The following is a 6,287-nucleotide window of genomic DNA, read 5'->3' on the forward strand; positions in this document are numbered from 1 at the left end:
TTACACGATTTCATAAAATTAATAGGTTTCATCGTTATTTAGAAGTTATGTATAGTTAGATATATGATAGTTAGAAACTTTTACATATGATGCAATATTAACAAATCCACCTCATCATTCCAAAAATAGAATTCAGCGGAGAGTTACAAATAAGTTTTTTACACTAAAATCTGTATAATCAATGCCACCATGAAAAACATCACGAAACGTGGCGGAAATATTTTCTATCGACCAGTAGACGTCAATTGCAAAACTAGACAAAAATAAAGCAGTGGACAACCACTTTTCATTTAATCTATTGCATAATACCGAAAGTTGCTAATACGAGTAGCAAAAATTTCATGGCGGAACTCCGGGGTCTCCGAACTCCGGGAACTTGGCGCATTATTAAACAATAGAAAATATTTAAAACGCCAAACTTCAATAAATGTTTCTCCTATTATATTTTTAAGACCACCATTAACATAAAACAATTATATTTATAAATGTAATGACAAATAGATATACTATTAGGATTGAAAACCACTTAGTAACGTCAACAGCAACCCGCAAGAAGTAATTTTGCACAGGTTGAAAGCAGTTGTTCTTTTTATCGCTTTTCGCGTCTTCTCAATTTATTGTTCCTTCTTCATCGAGTTTTAACGAATTTCCACCCCCAAACGTAGAATTTGTTAGTTAAAAAATTGCATTACCTAATTATATACTCAAATACTATAGTATTTTCATATGCATAATTTTTTCTTTCCTTTTGGCTAATTTCTTTCATTATTCTGTCCCACTGTGAAACGCAAAAACCCCATAATCTCATCCCTAGCCCCCCGCTATTCTCACCCTTGCACGTTCATTCGACGATAAGACTCCAGATCTGCGGGGTGGGAGGTATCCCCGGGAAAACTCCCCGTTTCGCTCCGCCATACCACCGACTTATTTTCTTCCCCCGTATCCGATGGACTTTAACGGATCCAATAAACCACTCTCGAGACGGAATGAAATATTTAAAGGAGTGCCCCCCACCTTACACGAGAAGGAAGCGCGAAATAAAATGGCCCCATCTTTTCCTTTATTTCCCTCGGATGTTTATTTTCCACGGCTTTCTAATCGCTTTGTTTGGCACGGGTTGGGTGGGCGGACACTGAGAATAGAAATCTCGCGACTATGGCGCAATGAAACGCCGTTAAAGCGGAAAAAAGAACGGGCATCGGATCGTAACTTTCCGAGCCGCTCTGACTAAACTTCGCTCTTTTCTTGTAGACCCATCGGGCTATTGAACCACCTCAGACCTCGGATCGCTATTTCTTGCCCACTTCCCGCACCTCGACTTATTTCTTCTTTTAATCCCTTAGGATTCCGAAGTTTCTTGCAGTTTTCACCCCCCCCCTACCTTGCAACCAAACCCACTGTTGTCAATGGCTCCGATTTACAGGCCAGCTGAGCTCGGAGTCCCCAACACAAATCCTACCGTTCATTCATCACCTGATATTTTAGCATTGCATGCAAAGTACCTAACCTTAGTTCGGTACCACAACTATTATATTTATGGATGAAAATTTCGATCACTCTTCGTCCTTCCCCCTTTTTAAAATAAAAAGAAATCGTAATAGAGTCAATTACTGAGAATCCTGTGATTAAAGTGATGCCATTCACTTGGCATTTTAATACCGTGCCTCCTTATAAGCCATTGAATCCACAGGTAAATGTAAACTCTTTATTTCAACGTAATAAACACGAGTTGGACACATTTTTACGCAACCAAGAGTTACTAATAGGCGTTCCATTATATTTTATCAATTTACTCGACAAATTATCGTTACGAGGCAGAAGTATTTGAAGGCCACCTTAATGGAACTAAAATGAAGCGTTTTTTTTAGCATTAATTGTGAAGTAAATTAAAATTGAGGTAATTGGGATGTATTTTTCTCCCTCTTTTCTTATAATATATTGGTAATTGTATTTTCTAATTCACTCCTCCTCCTCCTATTGTGCATTACAGTTTACATAATAGTCTACTTAAATGCAATATTAATCTCACATGTGCTAAAAGTTGTCCCTCTACCTTCTATCATCCAGTTTCCAGTGATATGAGCTCTACAGAGAATTCTATTTAATTTCTTATCACCAAACGGCTAGGCGCTTCCAATATCCCCTTCCACTCTTCTTCACAACTCACCAATTTCTTTATTCTTTAAGGCCTTCCGTGGAAACTTATCCTTAATATCGCCTCGACTTTCAACAGAATGGCGTTCCTTTCATCCTACAAAATCAAAAACGCAGCCAAACCGAAACACCCACGCGTTCCATTCCTCATCCTTCCTCATGCTTCCTCAGATCCTTCCCGTTTTTTTCCCAAGGACCCAACAACTTTCATGCGCAATGCGCCAGGCGTTGATAATGATCACACAACGGAGGCACATGTGGCACTACTGTAAACCGAATTTAAGGCATCAAAAATCAACATTCAAGTTCAAGGAATCACAATGAACTGTAATCAGTATTACTGTGCCAACTTCAATCATTCACTGACCCGGTGGAACTAACAATATACATGGGTAAAATAATAAACAGGACACAAATCTACTCTCCGCAAAGCTCTCTACAGTTATGGCCTAATGACGTTTAGGTGATTGCAAAAATGTAATTACGCAACATCAGGCATGATTTTTTTTAAACATTAACCAAAACAAACTATTTAGGAAGCGTCCACCTCTCGCGTCATAATATCAAAGATGTTCGAATCTCCCCTGGGGCGGTATGATCACGACCCAGGACAAGGAGGCCAATGATTATCAAAATACCCTGGAGATACACGGGGCTATACACTCCAAAGGCTATAAATTAATTAAAAGGTTTTGTAGCAACCTATCATTACATTAAAATGGTGGAATTAATCTTAACCGATGGATACTTAGATCAATTACAGGCCACTCGAAAGCTCACCCCACTCTGTAGAACATGATTTTGAGAGTCCATTTTCAAAATACAGGTCTCGCGATTGGAAGGGTAAAAGCAACAGGCTAATGCTAATGGTTTTTGTAGCCAATTTTGGCAATTCTTCATATTCAATGAAACTAATACCCCCAGCTGCTCGCCACAGTAAGTAAAGGAATGGGTGTTGTCCCTACCTTCATTCCTAACATCGGCTGCGAGCAGCAAGATGAGTCATGCCCGGCAATTTGGCACCAACTTTCTTTTCTATGATGATACTGTAAGTCCTCTATTCTGTCACTTATCTTCTCACTTTCCTCTCCGTTTAATTCTCTTACATTTTCTTAGAAAGTAAGCTACGATATGTATAACATATGAGAAAGGTCGTAGGAATAGCACTGTCGATACTTCCACCAAAACATCTCATTGAAACGGCAATGTAAAATACGCTATCGGCAGCTAATTTCAAAAATGCAAGTTAAATAAACTCATAAAGTTGACTTATGAATCTTCATAAGTACAACGTAATAACAACAGAAAATACACGTATGAATCAAAACAGAGCTTACAAAGAAACGTTGAAGCGGTCACAATGTTCAGGTGATTGCAAAAGCGTGATCAGGATATATCAGACATGGATTTTGTTTTAATAACAACCAAAATAATTAATTAAGGAATCTTCTACTGCCCCCTTCATAATCTAAAAGATGCTTAAATCTGCACTAGGGTGGTATTTTCACCACAAAAGGCATGGTTGCATGCGATTATCAACATACCCTTGACATAATTGCGACCAATGAAATAAAATTCTGCAATAACCTATCATTACATTTCGAGGGCGGAAATAAATTAACTAGTAGCTTCTTACATAAAATACTGACCATATCAGTGACAATATTAATTGGCTAGAATTATGAAGAAGGGAAACCTTAAACTGAGTATACATTAGGCATATGCTATCCTTATTGCTATATTGTACCAAGCCAGTTCTTCGGATCCTTTCAGATCAGTTACATGTGATAAGGGGAGGGTATGCGGGCTGGCGGTAGGTATACTGAAGAATGGGGTTGGATTTGGGGGGGGGGGGGGAAGAGGGATGTGGGTACAACAACGGGTGCAGTGACGCGTGGGGCAATAAAAAAAGGTGGAATGGAATGAGATGGATGGAGGCGAGGGCAGGTAGGGTAAGAGAAGAAAGGGTCCCAACACGGGAAGAGAGAGAGGAATGGGGGTGCTACTGCTGCAAGAGAAAGAGTGTACGGCCGAGGGCCTTGTATAAAAAGATGGGACTGCGAAACGTACGGCTGCGATGGTATGTGGAGAGAAATAGTGCCAGGGTGCGCGTGGGGGGAGAGGATGGGGGAAAGGTGCTGAGAGGAAGAGGAGGATGAAAAAGGTGAAGTGGGTGGATTGATGGAAGAGTTGGATTCGGTTTTTAAGGTGAGTGTCTTGTGTTAGGAGGCGGAGTTGGATCGAAGGGCGAAAGGCCGCTTAGGGCGATGCAATCCGATATCTCTCGTAACTCCAAATCCCCGCCACCAGGCACTGGAAATGATACTATTGTGTTTCAATGATCAAGCATTTTTCTCATTCACGTATAAAAGGTGTCATACGCATAGATTATTCCTTCGATAAAGCTCTCGGGCGTCATTGAAACTGTATCTAGTCACCTATGACGATACCAATGTGTTTCAAGCGTGAAGCATTATTTTCATTTGCACAAAAACATTGTCTATACGTAGATTGTTCCACAACCAAAGCTCTTGAAATCGCAGGTCATTGAAATTGTATCTAGTGTTTTTGGATATACTCCGTATACAATATCGTTTATTGTACATCGTATCGCGACCAGTAACGGCCACGAAACGTGATGGAAATACTAAATATAGTATGTTAGGTACAACCGAAAGCACCAAGTTCAACTACATACAGATGACTTACACATTTACACGACGTAACATCTACAAGATAAGATTAACGGATACATTCAACAAAACTCGCAGGAAAACCTGAAAACCTTTTAATGTTAATTGATTTGAACCGCCAATGGAATATTAATACAAATAACTTAGCTAGCATTTCAAGGTATTCCTCTTCCGTTGGTCTCAAAGTAAAAGAGAGTCGATAGACAAGATCCAATAAAATGTATGCAAATTAAAAAAACGTAAAGAATTCAGATGAAGAATTTTCAGTGATATAGGTACAAAAGAGAACGGCTGCAAAAAAAAGTACGACGAAAGTTTTAATATTAGGTTTGCTATAGATACTGACAATCATTTCAAGACAACATATGTTTCAGTTCAGCATTGCTTTGACAGATCAAGTATAGAAAGTACAAGCATAGTGTTGTGTCAGTTACAATAGAGTGGATATGACACACCGTATTTAAAATCTCGTAGAAGAAACAAGTAACGACCTTAAATTTAGATTTCAGCAGCTTCGCATCATAAGTTTCAAAGAGGATTCAGATGCAAAGATTGTTTTCTCAATTTCCGTTTGTTGGTGCAAGGTAAACCTTGTGTGCTGCATTACCACTGAGCACCTACCTACAATTACGGTGTGCCGATAATATTCCTAAGTACAAAAGGAGTAATACTTGAAAAAATTTGCAAATACGTATTCAAAATTAAATCTATAAAATCAATAATTATGGTTGATCAATTTCCTTTACTCATCCTTCTCCTCAAATAATAATCACCAACGTCTGACCTAAAATATTGAAGAGGTGTTATAGAAGATTAATGTCGTTTTAATTTCTTTGATTACAGTAACATTTGTTTTGCTTGGACGATTTATTATTGATATACGTAAAAATAAACTTTAAAGTGTGTTCTGCTTTCTATCTCAGATCATATCTGTATCAAGTACTCGAGCTAAGTGGCAAGATATCTAAGATGAAGAGAAATCATTTAAACTCCGCCATCACCAGGGGAACGGCATAAACTGCAGGCGGAGCACAATGGCTAAACATTCTAGCGGGGAAATACCACGCTCAAGCAATATCACACTACCGCGTTAAGCCACACGCCTCCATTATGCATTTAATAGCCTAGCTGTATCACGCACTGCTCGATATCAGATGCTGTTACAATATGAAAAGCGATCGAGTAAGGGATGTGAACGTGTCTCAATGGTGCTAACGACGTGCATAAGATCTCAATGCGATCTATTCCCGTCTCCTGTGACTAAGAAGCCGAATGCAACATGTAATCACCTTATTACCATATCATGATACAGAATGCGATACGCAATTTGCACGAGGCACTAAACAAGCCTTGGAAGCAAAGGAAATTATGAACTCTGCCAATCTAATACAAATATGGAACTTGAAATATAGAACAAGATCTCCGAATCCCAGCACCTGA

The sequence above is a fragment of the Ischnura elegans genome, chromosome 2 (assembly GCF_921293095.1).
Source record: "Ischnura elegans chromosome 2, ioIscEleg1.1, whole genome shotgun sequence".
Taxonomy (NCBI): domain Eukaryota; kingdom Metazoa; phylum Arthropoda; class Insecta; order Odonata; family Coenagrionidae; genus Ischnura; species Ischnura elegans.